This window comes from Oncorhynchus mykiss, chromosome 18 (assembly GCF_057628025.1).
Source record: "Oncorhynchus mykiss isolate SJ-2025 chromosome 18, ASM5762802v1, whole genome shotgun sequence".
NCBI classification, from domain to species: domain Eukaryota; kingdom Metazoa; phylum Chordata; class Actinopteri; order Salmoniformes; family Salmonidae; genus Oncorhynchus; species Oncorhynchus mykiss.
This window is the reverse complement of record NC_143039.1, coordinates 67741389-67765596: the sequence shown is the minus strand read 5'-3', so window position 1 is coordinate 67765596 and position 24208 is coordinate 67741389. Positions and strand designations below refer to the sequence as shown.

The window sequence follows — 24208 nt, the reverse complement described above, 5'->3', positions numbered from 1 at the left end:
AGAACACCATCCCAACTGTGAAGCACGGGGGTGGCAGCATCATGTTGTGGGGTTGCTTTGCTGCAGGAGGGACTGGTGCATGTCATAGAATAGATGGCCTCATGAGGAAGGAAAATGATGTGTATATATTATTATATATATTATATTATTATATAGCTCCACATTGATCTGGTATTGGTACTTCCTGTATATAGTTCCACATAATCAGATACTGGTACTCCCTGTATATAGCTCCACATTGATCTGGTACTTCCTGTATATAGCTTCACATTGACCTGGTACTGGTACTTCCTGTACAGTCTTGGCCAAAAGTTTTGAGAATGACACAAACATTAATTTTCACAAAGTCTGCTGCCTCAGTTTGTATGATGGCAATTTGCATATACTCCAGAATGTTATGAAGAGTGATCAGATGAATTGCAATTAATTGCAAAGTCCCTCTTTGACGTAAAAATGAACTGAAAAACATTTCCACTGCATTTCAGCCCTGCCACAAAAGGACCAGCTGACGTCATGTCAGTGATTATCTCATTAACACAGGTGTGAGTGTTGAAGAGGACAAGGCTGGAGATCACTCTGTCATGCTGATTGTGTCCAAAAATGCACTTTTATAATAAAACCAATACATTCAGAATTGGATTTGTGGTCACTTTTGATAACGGTGTTTTCCGCTCATGGTACCTTTGCCCTTATAGCCTACTACAATGTGCGGTTTGCTGCCCTTATCATGTTAAGAAATAGCCTAATAGTTTACTAAATGTTCTGATCTGTTGCGTCAGGCAAATTGCGTAAAAAAAGTTTTTGGGATGCTAGTGGTTGTATTCATTTGGGATCTATCGCATCCCACAACTGTCCCAGACTATGTTTGGAATATTTATTTCTCACACAGAATATAATAGATCGCGTTTTGTACTACGGGGAATAGTAGATTGACATAGGCTAGTGCTTTTGCTGTTTGTTAAGCCTACTCATCCTTTTGGTTGACAAAAAGTAAATGTGGACAGTTCTTCCAATATCTTCAGTATGCACCTCGGAATTGGATAAGGACGCGTGCAGTTGCGTCCCCGATGTCTGTCTTCACTTGTAGCCTTTGAGAGACCCGATCACTTGATGGAAAGCCATGTAAGTGAGAGGTGATTGGGAGCGCAGCACTCACGGAGTAGGGCACAACGGCCACTGGCCGCAAAAGGCATGGATTTTTTTAGGGTGCATTTTGGCGACACAAAAGGGGGAATGCCACCATGAATTTTTAGGCATTGTCAAATGCTTGTAAAATTGTGAATGAGTGACTGATGTAGTGTGTAAAGCCTGCGCAAAAAAACAAGGTAGCTCTCATGCCTTTCAAGCAACTACTTTCAAATCATCATTAGAGTCGCATAATGCAGCCTTACAATGTATTAAAAATCTAAACATATAGCCCAGCGTTTGTAGGACAACTAAAGTTACATTAATAGCTCTAAATTAAGTACACTGCTCAAAAAAATAAAGGGAACACTAAAATAACACATCCTAGATCTGAATGAATGAAATATTCTTATTAAATACTTTTTTCTTTACATAGTTGAATGTGCTGACAACAAAATCACACAAAAATGATCAATGGAAATCAAATTTAGCAACCCATGGAGGTCCAGATTTGGAGTCACACTCAAAATTAAAGTGGAAAACCACACTACAGACTGATCCAACTTTGATGTAATGTCCTTAAAACAAGTCAAAATGAGGCTCAGTAGTGTGTGTGGCCTCCACGTGCCTGTATGACCTCCCTACAACGCCTGGGCATGCTCCTGATGAGGTGGCGGATGGTCTCCTGAGGGATCTCCTCCCAGACCTGGACTAAAGCATCCACCAACTCCTGGACAGTCTGTGGTGCAACGGTTGGTGGATGGAGCGAGACATGATGTCCCAGATGTGCTCATTTGGATTCAGGTCTGGGGAACGGGTGGGCCAGTCCATAGCATCAATGCCTTCCTCTTGCAGGAACTGCTGCCACACTCCAGCCACATGAGATCTAGCATTGTCTTGCATTAGGAGGAACCCAGGGCCAACCGCACCAGCATATGGTCTCACAAGGGGTCTGAGGAATCATCTCGGTACGTAATGGCAGTCCTGTCATGCTGGAGGATGTTGCAGGCAGCAGAACGTTCTCCACGGCGTCTCCAGACTGTCACATGTGCTCAGTGTGATCCTGCTTTCATCTGTGAAGAGCACAGGGCGCCAGTGGAGAATTTGCCAATCTTGGTGTTCTCTGGCAAATGCCAAACGTCCTGCACGGTGTTGGGCTGTAAACACAACCCCCACCTGTGGACGTCGGGCCCTCATACCACCCACATGGAGTCTGTTTCTGACCGTTTGAGCAGACACATGCACATTTGTGGCCTGCTGGAGGTCATTTTGCAGGGCTCTGGCAGTGCTCCTCCTGCTCCTCCTTGCACAAAGGCGGAGGTAGCGGTCCTGCTGCTGGGTTGTTGCCCTCCTACGGCCTCCTCCACGTCTCCTGATGTACTGGCCTGTCTCCTGGTAGCGCCTCCATGCTCTGGACACTACGCTGACAGACACAGCAAACCTTCTTGCCACAGCTCACATTGATGTGTCATCCTGGATGAGCTGCACTACTAGAGCCACTTGTGTGGGTTGTAGACTCCGTCTCATGCTACCACTAGAGTGAAAGCACCGCCAGCATTCAAAAGTGACTAAAACATCAGCCAGGAAGCATAGGAACTGAGAAGTGGTCTGTGGTCACCACCTGCAGAACCACTGCTTTATTGGTGGTGTCTTGCTAATTGCCTATAATTTCTACCTGTTGTCTATTCCATTTGCACAACAGCATGTGAAATTTATTGTCAATCAGTGTTGCTTCCTAAGTGGACAGTTTGATTTCACAGAAGTGTGATTGACTTGGAGTTACATTGTGTTGTTTAAGTGTTCCCTTAATTTTTTTGAGCAGTGTATATAGGAGTACCTGTTTCTTTGTTAAACTCTCAACACAATAGTCGCATGTGCGCACTCCCTCAAACCGTGTGGAGAAAATATCCTTTCTATTTTATTCAGCTTTGTTCAATTGTATTTTTCATACTATAAAATAATGCCACGGAATTCTAAGCAAATCTTGTCTGCTAAATGAACTAGTGTAGCCCACAGCCATTTGGCATAGCCAAACATAAGGACAACGCAGAGTAAGCTATTCTGTTCTTCAGAAATACACTACCTTTTCTTCATATCATGCTTCTTTAGACCTTTCTAAATTAAATAATGGATTTATTGTGAAGGTGGAGGCTATATTACATGGATGTATTATACTTTTTAAAATGTACAGGTCTGCATCAGTGGCTTGTAGGCTATGTGTGGAAGCCAGGAGTGTTTATGTTAATTAACGGTCAATTACCGTGAGACCGACAGTTATTTGCTTGTCAATTACCGGCTGACATAATTTCGTGACTGCCACAGCCCTTCATGTACCAAATAAAATTGGATTTGATTTATTGTGAAAATGTTAATTACTTCTCCTTGCCATTACCATTCACCTAATAAGACATAGGGGAAGCATTTTTTTCACAAACATGATGGGGGCCGCCGGTTTGCCTGGGCGGGTGTCGCTCCGCAAGAAAAGGTTGAAGACCCCTGGTTTAGTGCAGTGGTCAACACAATTACTTATGTTTCTATTCTTGCATACACCAAACTATGTACTAAATAGAACGTTTAACGTCTGATATTCCTGTTCTTGGCTTGTGTCCCTCTCTGTCCTGTAGGAGGAGGACTATCCAGGTGCCCTCCAGTTGTGTCTGGAATGTCAGAAGGCTGCCATCGCATTCAAACTATACAGCTGCATAAGGTATGTTAAGATTCCAACTACTACAGTACGCTAAGATTCCAACTACTACAGTATGTTAAGATCCCAACTGCTACAGTATGTTAAGATTCCAACTACTACAGTACGTTAAGATTCCAACTACTACAGTATGTTAAGATCCCAACTACTACAGTATGTTTTGATTCCAACTGCTACAGTATGTTAAGATTCCAACTACTACAGTATGTTAAGATCCCAACTGCTACAGTATGTTTTGATTCCAACTGCTACAGTATGTTAAGATTCCAACTGCTACAGTATGTTAAGATCCCAACTGCTACAGTATGTTAAGATTCCAACTGCTACAGTATGTAAAGATTCCAACTGCTACAGTATGTAAAGATTCCAACTGCTACATACAGTATGTTAAGATTCCAACTACTACAGTATGTTAAGATCCCAACTGCTACAGTATGTTAAGATTCCAACTGCCCCAGTATGTTAAGATTCCAACTGCTACAGTATGTAAAGATTCCAACTGCTACAGTATGTTAAGATTCCAACTGCTACAGTATGTTAAGATTCCAACTGCTACAGTATGTTAAGATTCCAACTGCCCCAGTATGTTGAGATTCCAACTGCCCCACTATGGTGAGATTCCAACTACCACACCACATTCAAACACTACAACACAAGGTATGCTAAGAAACCCTAGCCTTATTTCTTCTGATGTCAGTACAGTAGTGGATTTGACACTCAAAAGATTGGCCCATTTCGCATTTTAGAATCAAACATATTTTTGCAACAATGTCAAGACATTTTGCCATGCTACTGACTTTGTCAGTGTAGGTAGTTCATGTGGTGTAGTGTAGAGGGAATTTACCCCTAGATGCTGATCTTGTCAGTTTTGCATTTCCTCCACTAATGGTTCTCTTTTTCATATATTTTATTGGAGTTATTTTTGTCTGTGTTAGAACACTTAATGCTTATGATTGGGGGAAGGGAAGCTGATCCTAGATCTGTACCTATGGAAAATCTTACCCCGGACCTAGTTCATGTACACAAAGTTTAATCTGGTGAGTGAGTTCATTCACTGCTTTGTGTTGAATAATGTAAGAGCAGGCTGAATAGTTTGTGAGGGGCATTGATGCTTTAAAAGGTTGTGGCTGCTACTCAGAAAGTGCTCAGATTAAAGTAGCACGTTTTTATCAAAATCTATTTTACAGGCCTTTTACCTGTGCATAATAAAACACCACCCCTTTTTTCATCACAAACTTTTGTGTCCTAAGGAAAGTAAATGGACATTTCCTAATGGGTTTAAACCTTCTCATATGGTGGGTTTCAAAACCATTAGTCTGATAATGTACTACAATGAATGTTTTGTAATGTTTGAGAGAGTGAGTCTTGGTTGAATGCCAGTGTCCGTGTTCAGACTTGGGGAAAAAACATTATGTCATGTAATGACAAAGTTTTCCCACACTCCTCTGCACCTCTCTCTGCCTCTCACCCCTCTCCAGCGAGCGTTGGCATGCAAGAAAAGTCAGAGCAGTATTTGAATTAGCGTCAGACTGCTATATGTTTAGCAAGGTTGCATGGCAGTGTTGTAGTACTCGAGACCGGTCTCAGGCACGTATTCAGTGTCTTGGTCTTGTCTCGGTGTTGGATACATTTGTACTCTGTCTTAACTCGGTCTCAGACAGTAAGGACTCATAATTTCTTCCCGAGACCAGCCAAGTAAAAAATTCATTATCAGCTTCTATTCATTCAGCTCATAAAACCGCTTCACCAGGCGAAGCTCCTTTTTTGAAACAGTAATATCCAGCCTTTATACCTGTTATAAACATGTTTGCAATGTGGCAAACCTATAGGCCTTCAGTGTGACAGGTTAGTACTAGAGGTCGCCCGATTAATCGGAATGGCCTATTAATTAGGGCCGATTTCAAGTTTTCATAACAATCGGTAATCAGCATTTTTGGACACCGATCATGATCATGGACATGTTATGCGAGTGCAGCAAGGAGCCAAGGTAAGGTGCTAGCTAGCATTAAACGTATCTTATAAAAAAACAATCAATCTTAACATAATCACTAGTTAACTACACATGGTTGATGATATTACTAGTTTATCTAGATTGTCCTGCGTTGCATATGGTGTGCCTGTTAATTTATCATTGAATCATAGCCTACTTCGCCAAACGGGTGATTTAACAAGCGCTGTCATTGCACCAATGTGTACCAAACCATAAACATCAATGCCTTTCTTAAAATCAATACACAAGTATATATTTTTAAACCTGCATATTTAGTTAATATTGCCCGCTAACATACATTTCTTTTAACTAGGGAAATTGTGTCACTTCTCTTGCGTTCTGTACAACAGAGTCAGAGTATATGCAGCAGTTTGGGCCGCCTGGCTCGTCGCGAACTGTGTGAAGACTATTTCTTACTAACAAAGACAGCCAACTTCTCCAAACCAGGGATGATTTAACAAAAGTGCATTTGCGAAAAAAATCCCAATCGTTGCACGAATGTACATATGCCTTAACATGCCTTTCTTAAAATCAATACACAGAAGAATATATTTTTAAACCTGCATATTTAGTTAAAATAAATTCATGTTAGCAGGCAATATTAAACTAGGGAAATTGTGTCACTTCTCTTGTGTTCATTGCACGCAGAGTCAGGGTATATGCAACAGTTTGGGCCACCTGGCTCGTTGCGAACTAATAGAATTTTACGTAATTATGATATAATGTTGAAGGTTGTGCAATGTAATTTAGACTTATGGATGCCACCCCGTTAGATAAAATACGGAACGGTTCCATATTTCACTGAAATAATAATCGTTTTGTTTTCGAAGTGATATTTTCCGGATTTGACCATATTAATGACCCAAGGCTCTTATTTCTGTGTGTTATTATATTATATTTAAGTATATGATTTGATAGAGCAGTCTGACTGAGCGGTGGTAGGCGGCAGCACGCACAGCAAGCATTGCGCTGTTTATGACTTCAAGCCTATCAACTCTCGAGATTAGGCTGGCAATACTAAAGTACCTATTAGAACATCCAATAGTCAAAGCTATATGAAATACAAATGGTATAGAGAGAATTAGTCCTATAATAACTACAACCTAAAACCTCTTACCTGGGAATATTGAAGCCTCATGTTAAAAGGAACCACCAGCTTTCATATGTTCTCATGTTCTGAGCAAAGAATTTAAACGTTAGCTTTTTTACATGGCACATATTGCACTTTTACTTTCTTCTCCAACACTCCAACACAGTTTTAGCATTATTTAAACCAAATTGAACATGTTTCATTATTTATTAGAGACTAAATTGATTTTAATGTCATAAAAAATATAAAATTCCCAGTTCATGCTACAAACACAAATTTATAAGAGGTTTTAAAATTGATTAATTTTTATTGAATGTCAACAAAATCAAACTAGCAAGGGTAACGATCACAAGTCAGTCATAACGTGGCTAAGAGACTAGCATATCTATTTATGGAGCAAGCTAAAAACAGAGCCTAACTTGGCTGCTAGGTGGATGTCATATCATGTCATGCCATTGGAGGAGTGGGTGAGTGACTGACTTATTCCCCTCATATAATTCTTTGGTGGCTACGCACAGTTAGAGATGCAGGTGTCATTTGGTAAACTAGTAAGAACTTGAACCACCGTTATACAGTCAGCATAGCTCTTAAGTTCACGCAAATTCACTCTGGCTCTCTACTCCGATTTCAGAGAACTCTCGTCTGTGTGACACAGCGCACATCTGATGAATTGACAAACGCGCAACACTTGCTCAATATGACCAGTGTCAGTAAATATGGGCAAAAAAAGTAGTTTGTCAATAACGCTCTAGATAACATGTACACAGCCTAACCAGCACTGCTACAGCTTCTATATTGCTATAGAATTTTTTCATAAATTCTTAGAATGTTTCACATTCTTCCTGGGGTGTATACGAACAGATTTTAAAAAGATGTCATGTTGCTTAAATGCGGTCAATTCCACTTTAAATGCAACAATATAAGTTATTTTTAAAGAGATGGCTAACAACAGCAAGTGCACTGCAATAAAAAACACAGTTCCACTCACCAGATGATGATCATTTTAAATGTAACTTGTTGTTGAAAGTTAATTTTGAAAAGGGAGATGCTAACAAATTAGCAACAACATCCTTTTTGATAACACCTGCTGCAGCCCCTGCAAACTAGCCGACAACAAAAGCTAGCTAGCTAGACAATGGGAGAAATACTGCTCGCTATTGTTGTCCTTCAGGAAGGCAGAAGTTTCCATACATTTCTGTAAAAATGTTCCCACTCATTAAGTCAGTGTGTTTGGCTGATTTCACATTCCACATTTTGCCCTAATACAGTTGAATGGCAGATGCCTATATCTAGCGAGATTTATCTCCCCTGAGACCAGAAAATACAAATCTTCAGTGTTAACCCTTTCCTTTCCAACAAAAACAGAAGAGATTAAATAATTGAAAATCATTGAAAATAATAATATTATTATCAATATAATTATTTTCTAAATCCTTAGTCCTAGAAGGCGTAGAAGGCCCATTGTTCCCCACCGTGTTTGGGTTAGTAATATTTGTAGAGTGCCTCTTTTCCCTCAGAATGCATTTATTCACTTTTCTGAATTTCTAAAGAATCCAGATGTTGTACTGAAATATGAACACAGAAATACTGGACATTTTGAACTCTTATTATGGTGGTGATTTGACAAAATTACATCATGGTCTTGAATTAGACTCGCATTTTTCTGGTCTTGACTCGGTCTCGGTCTTGGACCCCTTGTCCCCATCCCGGTCTTGTTCTTGAATCAGTCTCGCTTTAGGTGGTCTCAAACACAAAACTGTTGCACGGTATCGGATGCAATTGCTGGTACTGGCCTGGATCAATAAGCCACTGACTTATTTAATGACCTGTCATTATTTCAGTAGGCTTTCCCCCATGAGGAGGGGGGTTAGGGGAGAAGTGTTGGAGGTTTGCTTTATATGTTGGAGTGCCTTGCTGTATATGTCTTGGGCCAGAACACATTTTTACTGTTTGTTTCTCTCACTTTAATTCCCCTCTTTCTCTCTCTCTCGCTATCTCTCGCTCGCTCACTGTCTCTCACTCTCTCGATCTCTCTCTTTCTGTCTCCCCTCCCCCTCTCTCTTTCTCTCTATCTGTGCTGATGCTTGCCTTAATGCCAGCCATTGATTTACAGAGCTCCCTTCCTTCCCTCCTCTAGTTATTGCCTTGCATGGCCAGTCTCTAAGCTTATCAGCCTTCAGCTAGCACTATCTGTTCAGCCAGATATCTACTCTGCCTGTGTGAGGGATTCACTCTCTCCTCGTGGAAGCCACCTTCCCTAGTCTGTTTATTATGCTCTGTACCCCCCTCTTTTCTCTCTGGATCTTGTTAATGTTCCTCCATTGTAGAGGTATGTGTTCAGGAGGGATTTAAAATGCAGAGCCCCTTCAGTTCAAACAGTCATCTTGACTGGTGTGCAAGCTCAGACTGGAGTAGTAAAGAACTATTTCCTCCCTCCGTTCCCTCGTTCCCCCCCTCTGAGTGGAGGGATATGTTTTGGAGAAGCTTCTGGATGTGGGAGCAGGCTTTAGCCGCAACTTTTCAAATCCAATCAACTTGTGTTTGTCACATAGTTTGTAAACAACAGCTGAAGACTAACAGTGAAATACTTACTGGCATTTCCCTACAATGCATAGAGAACAATTCAAAAAGTAAAACACGTAATCATAAATACACAGTTCTGCCCACACATTTTCTATAGGATTGAGGTCAGGGCTTTGTGATGGCACCTCCAATACCTTGACTTTGTTGTCCTTAAGCCATTTTGCCACAACTTCGGAAGTATGCTTGGGGCCATTTGGAAGACCCATTTGCGACCAAGCTTTAACCTGTTGGTACTAGGGGGCAGTATTTTCATTTTTGGAAAAATAACGTTCCCAAATTAAACAGGATATTTTGTCAGGACAAGATGCTAGAATATAATTGACAGCTTAGGATAGAAAACACTCTAAAGTTTCCAAAACTGTAAAAATATTGTCTGTGAGTATAACAGAACTGATGTTACAGCTGAAAGCCTGCGAAAAATCCAATCCGGAAGTGACTCATCTTTTGAAAGCCCTGCGTTCCGATGCGTCCCTATTGAGCTGTGAATGCCCTATCAACCAGATTACGCTTTCTACGTATTCCCCAAGGTGTCTACAGCATTGTGACGTAGTTTTACGCATTTATGTTGAAGAATACCCGTAGGCGGCTTCATTGCGCAAGTGGTCACCTGATGCTCCCAAGAAATTATTGCGTAAAATACAGAGGTAGCCATTATTCCAATCGCTTCTACTGAGAAACCAATTGTCCCGGTTGATATATTATCGAATAGATATTTGAAAAACACCTTGAGGATTGATTATTAACAACATTTGCCATGTTTCTGTCGATATTATGGAGCTAATTTGGAATATTTTTCGGCGTTGTTGTGACCGCATTTTCGGTCAATTTCTCAGCCAAATGTGAAGAACAAACGGAGCTATTTCGCCTACAAAAATTATATTTAGGGAAAAAATTAACTTTGGCTATCTACCTGGGAGTCTCGTGAGTGAAAACATCCAAAGTTCATCAAAGGTAAACGATTTAATTTGATTGCTTTTCTGATTTTCGTGACAAGGTTGCCTGCTGCTAGCAAGGCATAATGCTATGCTAGGCTATCGATAAACTTACACAAATGCTTGTCTAGCTTTGGCTGTAAAGCATATTTTGAATATCTGAGATGACAGGGTGATTAACAAAAGGCTAATCTGTGTTCCAATATATTTCACTTGTGATTTTCATGAATAGGAATATTTTCTAGGAAAATGTATGTCCGTTGCGTTATGCTAATTAGTGTCAGATGATGACAACGGTCCCTTTCACGGGATGGGGTGTCACTAGAGGAGCTTTAACTTCCTGACTGATGTCTTGAGATGTTGCTTCAATATAACCACATCATTTTCCTTCCTCATGTTGCCATCTATTTTGTGACGTGCACCAGTCCCTCCTGCAGCAAAGCACCCCCACAACATGATGCTGCCACCCCCGTGCTTCACAGTTGGGATGGTCATTATGGCCAAACAGTTCTATTTTAGTTTCATCAGACCAGAGAACATTTCTCCAAAAAGTACGATCTTTGTCCCCATGTGCAGTTGAACCAGACTTGTGGAGGTCTACACTTTTTTTTCTGAGGTATTGGCTGATTTCTTTGGATTGTTCCATGATGTCAAGCAAGGAGGCACTGAGTTTGAAGGTAGGCCTTAAAATACATCCACAGGTACACCTCCAATTGACTCAAATGCTGTCAATTAGCCTATCAGAAGCTTCTAAAGCCATGACATCATTTTCAGGAATTGTCCAAGCTGTTTAAAGGCACAGTCAACTTAGTGTATGTAAACTTCTGACCCACTGGAATTGTGGTACAGTGACTTATAAGTGAAATCATCTGTCTGTAAACAATTGTTGGAAAATTACATGTGTCATGCACAAAGTAGATGTCCTAACTGACTTGCCAACGCTATTGTTTGTTAACAAGAAATTTGTGGGGTGGTTGAAAAACGAGTTTTAATGACTCCAACCTAAGTGTATGTAAACTTCTGGGTCAGTTTAGCGGTTGTGTTGTTGCCTACCCTTACCACCTGTGGGCGGCCCATCAGGAAGTCCAGGATCCAGTTGCGGAGGGAGGTGTTCAGTCCCAGGTTCCTTAGCTTAGTGATGAGCTTGGAGGGAACAATGGTGTTGAACCCTGAGCTGTAGTCAATGAACAACATTCTCACATAGGTGAAGGACAGCAGAAAGAGGCAGTGTGAAGGTCAGACATCTTTCCTGAGAGAATGGCGGTGTAACTGCTGTCACTGCATGTAATTCTAAGATGCTATAGTTAGGTCGTACAACATGGTGTCTAACAAGAGTTCCTCATTCTACCTTCCATTTGTTAAAGACAGCGAATGACGATGTATCCGAATCTATTTCATTGGATGATGGCGGGCTGAGAACACTTTGAAAGAGGATGGTGTGTGTGTGTGTGTGTGTGTGTGTGCGTGTGTGCGCTTGCTTGCCTGAGTGATTGCATGCGTACTTGCGTTGGTGTCTGTGTCCACATGCAGGAGAATAAGCTGAGAAAAGTGAGAGCCAATTATCCCTCTTGCTTTGATTTATTTGGTAATAGTGCTCTAACACGTAGTATTGGCTTGGAGAGAGGGAGCAGTGCTCTATCACGTTGCCGTGGCTTGGAGAGAGGGAGCAGTGCTCTACCACGTTGCCGTGGCTTGAAAAGAGGGAGCAGTGCTCTACCACGTTGCCGTGGCTTGAAAAGAGGCAGCAGTGCTCTACCACGTTGCCGTGGCTTGGAGAGAGGGAGCAGTGCTCTACCACGTAGTATTGGCTTGGAGAGAGGGAGCAGTGCTCTACCACGTTGATGTGGCATGGAGAGAGGGAGCAGTGCTCTACCACGTTGCCGTGGCATGGAGAAAGGGAGCAGTGCTCTACCACGTAGTATTGGCTTGGAGAGAGGGAGCAGTGCTCTACCACGTTGACGTGGCATGGAGAGAGGGAGCAGTGCTCTACCACGTTGCCGTGGCTTGGAGAGAGGGAGCAGTGCTCTACCACGTTGCCGTGGCTTGGAGAGAGGGAGCAGTGCTTTACCACGTTGCCGTGGCTTGGAGAGAGGGAGCGGTGCTCTACCACGTAGTATTGGCTTGAAAAGAGGGAGCAGTGCTCTACCACGTTGCCGTGGCTTGGAGAGAGGGAGCAGTGCTCTACCACGTTGCCGTGGCTTGGAGAGAGGGAGCAGTGCTCTACCAAGTTGCCGTGGCTTGAAGAGAGGGAGCAGTGCTCTACCACGTTGCCGTGGCTTGGAGAGAGGGAGCAGTGCTCTACCACGTTGACGTGGCATGGAGAGAGGGAGCAGTGCTCTACCACGTTGCCGTGGCTTGGAGAGAGGGAGCAGTGCTCTACCACGTAGTATTGGCTTGGAGAGAGGGAGCAGTGCTCTACCACGTATTATTGGCATGGAGAGAGGGAGCGGTGCTCTACCACGTAGTATTGGCATGGAGAGAAGGAGCGGTGCTCTACCACGTAGTATTGGCATGGAGAGAGGGAGCGGTGCTGTACCACGTAGTATTGGCATGGAGAGAGAGAGCGGTGCTGTACCACGTAGTATTGGCATGGAGAGAGGGAGCGGTGCTCTACCACGTAGTATTGGCATGGAGAGAGGGAGCAGTGCTCTACCACGTAGTATTGACTTGGAGAGAGGGAGCAGTGCTCTAACATGTAGTATTGGCTTGGAGAGAGGGAGCGGTGCTCTACCACGTAGTATTGGCTTGGAGAGAGGGAGCAGTGCTCTACCACGTAGTATTGGCATGGAGAGAGGGAGCGGTGCTCTACCACGTAGTATTGGCTTGGAGAGAGGGAGCAGTGCTCTACCACGTAGTATTGGCATGGAGAGAGGTAGCGGTGCTCTACCACGTAGTATTGGCATGGAGAAAGGGAGCAGTGCTCTACCACGTAGTATTGGCATGGAGAGAGGGAGCGGTTCTCTACCACGTAGTATTGGCATGGAGAGAGGGAGCGGTGCTGTACCACGTAGTATTGGCATGGAGAGAGGTAACGGTGCTCTACCACGTAGTATTGGCATGGAGAGAGGGAGCGGTGCTCTACCACGTAGTATTGGCATGGAGAGAGGGAGCAGTGCTCTACCACGTTGACGTGGCATGGAGAGAGGGAGAGGTGCTCTACCACGTAGTATTGGCATGGAGAGAGGGAGCAGTGCTCTACCACATAGTATTGGCATGGAGAGAGGGAGCGGTGCTCTACCACGTAGTATTGGCATGGAGAGCGGGAGCAGTGCTCTACCACGTAGTATTGGCTTGGAGAGAGGGAGCAGTGCTCTACCACGTAGTATTGGCTTGGAGAGAGGGAGCGGTGCTCTACCACGTAGTATTGGCTTGGAGAGAGGGAGCAGTGCTCTACCACGTAGTATTGGCATGGAGAGAGGGAGCAGTACTCTACCACGTTGACGTGGCATGGAGAGAGGGAGCACTGCTCTACCACGTTGCCGTGGCTTGGAGAGAGGGAGCAGTGCTCTACCACGTAGTATTGGCTTGGAGAGAGGGAGCAGTGCTCTACCACGTTGACGTGGCATGGAGAGAGGGAGCAGTGCTCTACCACGTTGCCGTGGCTTGGAGAGAGGGAGCAGTGCTCTACCACGTTGCTGTGGCTTGGAGAGAGGGAGCGGTGCTCTACCACGTTGCCGTGGCTTGAAAAGAGGGAGCAGTGCTCTACCACGTTGCCGTGGCTTGGAGAGAGGGAGCGGTGCTCTAACACGTAGTATTGGCTTGGAGAGAGGGAGCAGTGCTCTACCACGTTGCCGTGGCATGGAGAGAGGGAGCAGTGCTCTACCACGTTGCCGTGGCTTGGAGAGAGGGAGCAGTGCTCTACCACGTAGATTGGCTTGGAGAGAGGGAGCAGTGCTCTACCACGTTGCCGTGGCTTGGAAAGAGGGAGCAGTGCTCTACCAAGTTGCCGTGGCTTGGAGAGAAGGAGCAGTGCTCTACCACATTGCCGTGGCTTGGAGAGACGGAGCGGTGCTCTACCACGTAGTATTGGCTTGAAAAGAGTTAGCAGTGCTCTACCACGTTGCCGTGGCTTGGAGAGAGGGAGCAGTGCTCTACCAAGTTGCCGTGGCTTGGAGAGAAGGAGCAGTTCTCTACCACGTTGCCGTGTCTTGAAAAGAGGGAGTTGTGCTCTACCACGTTGCCGTGGCTTGGAGAGAGGGAGCAGTGCTCTAACACGTGGTATTGGCTAGGAGAGAGGGAGCAGTGCTCTACCACGTTTCCGTGGCTTGGAGAGAGGGAGCGGTGCTCTAACACGTGGTATTGGCTTGGAGAGAGGGAGCGGTGCTCTACCACGTAGTATTGGCTTGGAGAGAGGGAGCGGTGCTCTACCACGTAGTATTGGCTTGGAGAGAGGGAGCGGAGCTCTACCACGTAGTATTGGCATGGAGAGAGGGAGCAGTGCTCTACCACGTAGTATTGGCTTGGAGAGAGGGAGCAGTGCTCTACCACGTAGTATTGGCTTGGAGAGAGGGAGCAGTGCTCTACCACGTAGTATTGGCATGGAGAGAGGGAGCAGTGCTCTACCATGTAGTATTGGCTTGGAGAGAGGGAGCAGTGCTCTACCACGTTGCCGTGGCTTGGAAAGAGGGAGCAGTGCTCTACCAAGTTGCCGTGGCTTGGAGAGAAGGAGCAGTGCTCTACCACGTTGCCGTGGCTTGGAGAGACGGAGCGATGCTCTACCACGTAGTATTGGCTTGAAAAGAGTTAGCAGTGCTCTACCACGTTGCCGTGGCTTGGAGAGAGGGAGCAGTGCTCTACCAAGTTGCCGTGGCTTGGAGAGAAGGAGCAGTGCTCTACCACGTTGCCGTGGCTTGAAAAGAGGGAGTTGTGCTCTACCACGTTGCCGTGGCTTGGAGAGAGGGAGCAGTGCTCTAACACGTGGTATTGGCTTGGAGAGAGGGAGCAGTGCTCTACCACGTTTCCGTGGCTTGGAGAGAGGGAGCGGTGCTCTAACACGTGGTATTGGCTTGGAGAGAGGGAGCAGTGCTCTACCACGTTGCCGTGGCTTGGAGAGAGGGAGCGGTGCTCTACCACGTAGTATTGGCTTGGAGAGAGGGAGCGGTGCTCTACCACGTAGTATTGGCATGGAGAGAGGGAGCGGTGCTCTACCACTTAGTATTGGCATGGAGAGAGGGAGCGGTGCTCTACCACGTAGTATTGGCATGGAGAGAGGGAGCAGTGCTCTACCACGTAGTATTGGCTTGGAGAGAGGGAGCAGTGCTCTACCACGTAGTATTGGCTTGGAGAGAGGGAGCGGTGCTCTACCACATAGTATTGGCTTGGAGAGAGGGAGCAGTGCTCTACCACGTAGTATTGGCGTGGAGAGAGGGAGCAGTGCTCTACCACGTAGTATTGGCTTGGAGAGAGGGAGCAGTGCTCTACCACGTAGTATTGGCTTGGAGAGAGGGAGCAGTGCTCTACCACGTTGACGTGGCATGGAGAGAGGGAGCAGTGCTCTACCACGTAGTATTGGCTTGGAGAGAGGGAGCAGTGCTCTACCACGTTGACGTGGCATGGAGAGAGGGAGCAGTGCTCTACCACGTTGCCGTGGCTTGGAGAGAGGGAGCAGTGCTCTACCACGTTGCCTTGGCTTGGAGAGAGGGAGCAGTGCTCTACCATGTTGCCGTAGCTTGGAGAGAGGGAGCGGTGCTCTACCACGTAGTATTGGCTTGAAAAGAGGGAGCAGTGCTCTACCACGTTGCCGTGGCTTGGAGAGAGGGAGCAGTGCTCTACCACGTTGCCGTGGCTTGGAGAGAGGGAGCAGTGCTCTACCACGTTGCCGTGGCTTGGAGAGAGGGAGCAGTGCTCTACCACGTTGCCGTGGCTTGGAGAGAGGGAGCAGTGCTCTACCACGTAGTATTGGCTTGGAGAGAGGGAGCAGTGCTCTACCACGTAGTATTGGCTTGGAGAGAGGGAGCAGTGCTCTACCACGTAGTATTGGCTTGGAGAGAGGGAGCGGTGCTCTACCACGTAGTATTGGCTTGGAGAGAGGGAGCAGTGCTCTACCACGTAGTATTGGCTTGGAGAGAGGGAGCGGTGCTCTACCACGTAGTATTGGCTTGGAGACAGGGAGCAGTGCTCTACCACGTAGTATTGGCTTGGAGAGAGGGAGCGGTGCTCTACCACATAGTATTGGCTTGGAGAGAGGGAGCGGTGCTCTACCACGTAGTATTGGCTTGGAGAGAGGGAGCGGTGCTCTACCACGTAGTATTGGCATGGAGAGAGGGAGCAGTGCTCTACCACGTAGTATTGGCTTGGAGAGAGGGAGCGGTGCTCTACCACGTAGTATTGGCTTGGAGAGAGGGAGCGGTGCTCTACCACGTAGTATTGGCATGGAGAGAGGGAGCGGTGCTGTACCACGTAGTATTGGCATGGAGAGAGGGAGCAGTGCTCTACCACGTAGTATTGGCTTGGAGAGAGGGAGCGGTGCTCTACCACGTAGTATTGGCTTGGAGAGAGGGAGCAGTGCTCTACCACGTAGTATTGGCTTGGAGAGAGGGAGCGGTGCTCTACCACGTAGTATTGGCTTGGAGAGAGGGAGCAGTGCTCTACCACGTAGTATTGGCTTGGAGAGAGGGAGCAGTGCTCTACCACATAGTATTGGCATGGAGAGAGGGAGCGGTGCTCTACCACGTAGTATTGGCTTGGAGAGAGGGAGCAGTGCTCTACCACGTAGTATTGGCTTGGAGAGAGGGAGCAGTGCTCTACCACATAGTATTGGCTTGGAGAGAGGGAGCAGTGCTCTACCACCTAGTATTGGCTTGGAGAGAGGGAGCGGTGCTCTACCACGTAGTATTGGCTTGGAGAGAGGGAGCAGTGCTCTACCACGTAGTATTGGCTTGGAGAGAGGGAGCAGTGCTCTACCACGTAGTATTGGCTTGGAGAGAGGGAGCAGTGCTCTACCACATAGTATTGGCTTGGAGAGAGGGAGCAGTGCTCTACCACGTAGTATTGGCTTGGAGAGAGGGAGCAGTGCTCTACCACGTAGTATTGGCATGGAGAGAGGGAGCAGTGCTCTACCACGTAGTATTGGCTTGGAGAGAGGGAGCAGTGCTCTACCACATAGTATTGGCTTGGAGAGAGGGAGCAGTGCTCTACCACGTAGTATTGGCTTGGAGAGAGGGAGCAGTGCTCTACCACGTAGTATTGGCATGGAGAGAGGGAGCAGTGCTCTACCACGTAGTATTGGCTTGGAGAGAGGGAGCAGTGCTCTACCACGTAGTATTGGCTTGGAGAGAGGGAGCAGTGCTCTACCACGTAGTATTGGCTTGGAGAGAGGGAGCAGTGCTCTACCACCTAGTATTGGCATGGAGAGAGGGAGCAGTGCTCTACCACATAGTATTGGCTTGGAGAGAGGGAGCAGTGCTCTACCACGTAGTATTGGCTTGGAGAGAGGGAGCAGTGCTCTACCACGTAGTATTGGCTTGGAGAGAGGGAGCAGTGCTCTACCACGTAGTATTGGCTTGGAGAGAGGGAGCAGTGCTCTACCACGTAGTATTGGCATGGAGAGAGGGAGCAGTGCTCTACCACGTAGTATTGGCTTGGAGAGAGGGAGCAGTGCTCTACCACGTAGTATTGGCATGGAGAGAGGGAGCAGTGCTCTACCACGTAGTATTGGCTTGGAGAGAGGGAGCAGTGCTCTACCATGTAGTATTGGCATGGAGAGAGGGAGCAGTGCTCTACCACGTAGTATTGGCATGGAGAGAGGGAGCAGTGCTCTACCACGTAGTATTGGCTTGGAGAGAGGGAGCAGTGCTCTACCACGTAGTATTGGCATGGAGAGAGGGAGCAGTGCTCTACCACGTAGTATTGGCTTGGAGAGAGGGAGCAGTGGCCCTTTTGTCTATTGAGTACAGCAATGCATGTCAGAGCTGGCATTTCCCCGTCATCCACTGAACTGCTGAAGACCACAGAACGGAAAGCTGGTGTGAGGCTGCCTGGACATTCAAATTTTCTAAAGACTATGTGTGAGTGACAAATGGCACCCTATTCCCTATATTGTGCACTACTTTTGACCAGGGTGCTTTTTGAAGAACTGTGTTGTAATGTTATTTGGGAGTGCAGGACATACCAAATGTATGTGGACACCTGCTTGTCGAATGTCTCATTCTGAAATCATGGGCATTAACATGGAGTTGGTCTCCCCTTTGCTGCTATAACAGACTCCACTCTTCTGGGAGGCTTTCCACTAGATGTTGGAACATTGCTGCGGAGACTTGCGTCCATTCAGCCACAAAAGCATTAGTGTGGTGTGGCACTGATGTTGGGCGATTAGGCCTAGCTCGCAGTAAGCGTTCCAATTCAACCCAAAGGTGTTCACACAGGGCTCTGTGCAGGACAGTTAAGTTCTTTCACACCGATCTCGACAAGCCATTTCTGTATGGACCTCGCTTTGTGCATGGGGGCATTGTCATGCTGAAACAGGAAAGGGCCTTCCCCAAACTGTTGCCAGAAAGTTGGAAGCACAGAATCGTCTGGAATATCATTGTATGCTGTAGAGGGGCTAAGGGGCCTAGTCAGAACCATGAAAAACAGCCCCAGATCATTATTATTCCTCCACCAAACTTTACTGTTGGCACTATGCTATCCAGAGAACATGTTTCCACTGCTCCAGAGTCCAATGGTGGCTAGCTTTACACCACTCCAGCCGACACTTGGCATTGCACATGGTGATCTTAGGTTTGTCTGCGGCTGCTCGGCCATGGAAACCCATTTCGTGAAGCTCCCGACGAACAGGTCTTGTGCTGACATTGCTTCCAGAGGCAGTTTGGAACTCAGTTGTGACAATTTGTTGCTCCTAGACGTTTGCACTTGACAATAACAGCACTTACAGTTGACCGGGACAGCCCTAGCAGGGCAGAGATTTGACGAACTGACTTGTTGGAAAGGTGGCATCCTATGACGGTGCCACTTTGAAAGTCACTGAGCTCTTCAGTACGGGCATTCTACTGCCAATGTTTGTTTATGGAGATTGCATGACTGTGTGCTTGATTTGTATATACTTGTCATCAACAGGTTTGGCTGAAATAGCCGAATACACTAATTTGAGTGGGTGTCCACATACTCTTGGAGTCGTGCATTATAAAGGGAATAGGGTGCCATTTGGGATGTAGTCTCTGAACTACAAACCTGACCGGCTCGATCCCACCTATTTTGCTGACACACAGGTTAGGGCCTGGAGATCTGGAGTGCAGCAGGGATCAATAGAGATGACAGGGATGCTTGAGAGCGCCAGCCTCAGCGGGGCTGCTCTCCTCCTCTCCCCCCACTGGGGTGCTCTGGCGAATTGAGGGCAAACGTCTCCGGGCTTGGGTGGCTGCCAGCTCAAAACGCCATGACAGGTTCACTGCAGATTCTCCTTCCACCCCTCTCTTAACCATACCTGGTACCCACCCATTAAATGTTTAATTTTCCAGTTGAGGCATTGGGGTGATGGATATTGATGAACTGTCAATTTGCAGTGTCACCCCCCTCACCCCTGCCCCTCTCACCCCTCTCCCTCCTGTCCGTCCCCGGCCCTGTCCCCTGACCTCTCCTACTTTGACTCAGTGCTGTGCTGTGACTCCAACATGAGGCTTTCTAGTCAGGCAGCCTGCTGGTCAGCTGTCTCACAGGCAGCCTAAAGCCCAGACGTGTCCAAGCTTTTCCTCACACACATCACAATGGCCTTGTCATGTAATAGAACATGACTGTCTCGTGTCATGTAATAGAACATGACTGTCTCGTGTCATGTAATAGAACATGACTGTCTCGTGTCATGTAATAGAACATGTAATAGAACATGTAATAGAACATGTAATAGAACATGACTGTCTCGTGTCATTTAATAGAACATGACTGTCTCGTGTCATGTAATAGAACATGTAATAGAACATGTAATAGAACATGACTGTCTCGTGTCATGTAATAGAACATGACTGTCTCGTGTCATGTGATAGAACATGACTGTCTCGTGTCATGTAATAGAACATGACTGTCTCGTGTCATGTAATAGAACATGGCTGTCTCGTGTCATGTAATAGAACATGTAATAGAACATGACTGTCTCGTGTCATGTGATGGAACATGACTGTCTCGTGTCATGTGATAGAACATGACTGTCTCGTGTCATGTAATAGAACATGACTGTCTCGTGTCATGTAATAGAACATGACTGTCTCGTGTCATGTAATAGAACATGACTGTCTCGTGTCATTTGATAGAACATGACTGTCTCGTGTCATGTAATAGAACATGACTGTCTCGTGTCATGTGATGGAACATGACTGTCTCGTGTCATGTGATAGAACATGACTGTCTCGTGTCATGTAATAGAACATGACTGTCTCGTGTCATGTAATAGAACATGACTGTCTCGTGTCATGTAATAGAACATGACTGTCTCGTGTCATTTGATAGAACATGACTGTCTCGTGTCATGTAATAGAACATGACTGTCTCGTGTCATGTGATAGAACATGACTGTCTCGTGTCATGTAATAGAACATGACTGTCTTGTGTCATGTGATAGAACATGACTGTCTCGTGTCATGTGATAGAACATGACTGTCTTGTGTCATGTGATAGAACATGACTGTCTCGTGTCATGTGATAGAACATGACTGTCTCGTGTCATGTGATAGAACATGACTGTCTCGTGTCATGTAATAGAACATGACTGTCTCGTGTCATGTAATAGAACATGACTGTCTCGTGTCATTTGATAGAACATGACTGTCTCGTGTCATGTAATAGAACATGACTGTCTTGTGTCATGTGATAGAACATGACTGTCTCGTGTCATGTGATAGAACATGACTGTCTTGTGTCATGTGATAGAACATGACTGTCTCGTGTCATGTAATAGAACATGACTGTCTCGTGTCATGTAATAGAACATGACTGTCTTGTGTCATGTGATAGAACATGACTGTCTCGTGTCATGTGATAGAACATGACTGTCTTGTGTCATGTGATAGAACATGACTGTCTCGTGTCATGTGATAGAACATGACTGTCTCGTGTCATGTAATAGAACATGACTGTCTCGTGTCATGTAATAGAACATGACTGTCTCGTGTCATGTAATAGAACATGACTGTCTCGTGTCATTTGATAGAACATGACTGTCTCGTGTCATTTGATAGAACATGACTGTCTCGTGTCATTTGATAGAACATGACTGTCTCGTGTCATTTGATAGAACATGACTGTCTCGTGTCATTTGATAGAACATGACTGTCTCGTGTCATGTAATAGAACATGACTGTCTTGTGTCATGTGATAGAACATGACTGTCTCGTGTCATGTAATAGAACATGACTGTCTTGTGTCATGTGATAGAACATGACTGTCTCGTGTCATGTGATAGAACATGACTGTCTCGTGTTATGAGATCTGACATCTCCAGCCTTGACATACACTGAGTCTACTGCTCTTTCCATGACAGAGACCAGAGACCAACCAGGTGAATCCAGGTGAAAGCTATGATCCCTTATTGATGTCACTTGTTAAATCCACTTCAATGAGTGTAGATGAAGGGGAGGTGACAGGTTAAATAAGGAATGTTAAGCCTTGAGACAATTAAGACATGGATTGTGTACATGTGCCATTGAGGGGAAATGTGCAAAACCAAAGATTTAAGTGCTTTTGAACGGGGTACGGTAGTAGGTTCCAGGCGCACCGGTTTGTGTGAAGAATTGCAACTCTGCTCGGTTTGTCACACGCAAACAGTTTCCCGTGTGTGTCAAGAATGGTCCACCACGCAAAGGACATCCAGTCAACTTGGCACAACTGTGGGAAGCATTGGAGTCAACATGGGCAAGCTTCCCTGTGGAACGCTTTCGACACAATATAAAGTCCATTACCCGACAAATAGAGGCTGTTCTGAGGGCAAAAGGAGGGTGCAATTTAATATCAGGAAGGTGTTCCTAATGTTTGGTATACTCCGTGTAAATTCTCACATAGACATCTCCATTTTTGTCAGATTCAACATACACTCTCCATTCCAGAGCTTTAGTTCAGACCCTAAATAGCCTTCCACGGATGTTACCCATAGTATAGCTGTCTGAACTACCACACTTTTGCCATGACACTTTTGAACTCTAAAAGTTTTGGTTCTGAAAGAGGTCAGCAAATATGGTTAATTATGCAATAGGTGGGTCTAATCATGGATGCTGATTTGGTTAAAACCGCAGACAAGAGAAGACAGCCTTGTAACTTAAGACTCAGTGGTGTCTGTATTATGTTGCCTCTTTAACCTAAACTAATTACATGCCACTACCATGGCTGAAGTCTGCCTGCACTGTCTCTGCCACTTCCATGGCTGAAGTCTGCCTGCCCTGTATCTGCTACTACAATGGCTGAAGTCTGCCTGCCCTGTCTCTGCCACTACCATGGCTGAAGTCTCTGCCTGCCCTGTATCTGCCACTACCATGGCTGAAGTCTCTGCCTGCCCTGTATCTGCCACTACCATGGCTGAAGTCTGCCTGCCCTGTCTCTGCCACTACAATGGCTGAAGTCTCTGCCTGCCCTGTATCTGCCACTACCATGGCTGAAGTCTGCCTGCCCTGTCTCTGCCACTACCATGGCTGAAGTCTCTGCCTGCCCTGTATCTGCCACTACCATGGCTGAAGTCTCTGCCACTACCATGGCTGAAGTCTCTGACTGCCCTGTCTCTGCCACTAATGTATTCCCTTACATGGCTGAAGTCTCTGCCACTACCATGGCTGAAGTCTCTGCCACTACCATGGCTGAAGTCTCTGCCACTACCATGGCTGAAGTCTGCCTGCCCTGTCTCTGCCACTACCATGGGTGAAGTGCTTTAGCAGCGATTTAAAGCTCAGCCACAAGCAACACAAACACTCCCTAAGGGCGTTGTGTCCTCTTGAGACTCATCCTAAGTGTTCTGTTATAGAGTTGACCTGAAAGAGACCTCAGTAAAGGAATAACATAGCATCTCATGTGTCGGCACAGTTCAGGACCAGCAATAATACTTCTTATTCAGCAGATGCTTTCAGTTTTATCCAATCTTACTTTTACTTAAGACAGCTATTGAAAGAACAACAACAACTGCAAGAAGGAAACAACCAATAAAGACTAGATCAAGTATTGACACAATGTTCTTTGTCATAAATGGCAGGTTCGCGAAGCAATTCAAGCACTTAGACTACACCACACGCAGGTGTTCAAGGTGTTGTTGCCATTCACTAGAGAAGGACATGGTAATGGGTTAGGAAATATCATTTGGGAAAGGCTGTGTTACTCCATACAAAATGGACAATGGCTCCATTCCTGTCTCTATGTGTTAGTGCTGAGCATTCTTCATTGTTTTGGTTATTAAACAACTAATTGACCAACGTCAGTTCAATTACTTGAATTCTATTTAGTTCGGTTTTTTAGTGAGCCCAATGCTACGTTTCTCTAGAGAGATATCAAATCATTCACGAGAGAAATGAAGAACTATGTTGAACACTGGGTGCAAGGGAGTTGTAGTTTTCAATAAGCAAATATTCAACCTAGTTTGGCGCAGAAACGTGGTAATTAGCTACAATGACCATTACGCCTGTTTTTTCCCACTCTGACATAGAAGGATCAGAGAAGAGACGGCGAAGTGAGAGGTTTCACTCTCTCCAAAATCTGTCCAAAATAAGCCCAGTTCATTTCTATGGCTTATTTTGGACCTAAGCTTGTCGCCGGTCTTCCTGCCTTTTGGACAACAACTCTCATTGTTAGGGCGGAGACATGAGCCATGTCGTCATTATATA

At 45.7% G+C, this 24208-nt stretch overlaps 1 pseudogene across 1 annotated transcript in view; it reads left to right on the top strand.

Moving 5' to 3' along the window:
* Positions 1-3649: 3649 nt before the first annotated feature.
* The window catches only part of LOC110496641 (syndetin-like), a 91113-nt pseudogene continuing 70554 nt past the window's right edge, over positions 3650-24208 (top strand). The window contains exon 1 of the transcript XR_016488602.1: positions 3650-3832. The product of XR_016488602.1 is annotated as a syndetin-like (transcript). The remainder of the gene's footprint in view (positions 3833-24208) is intronic.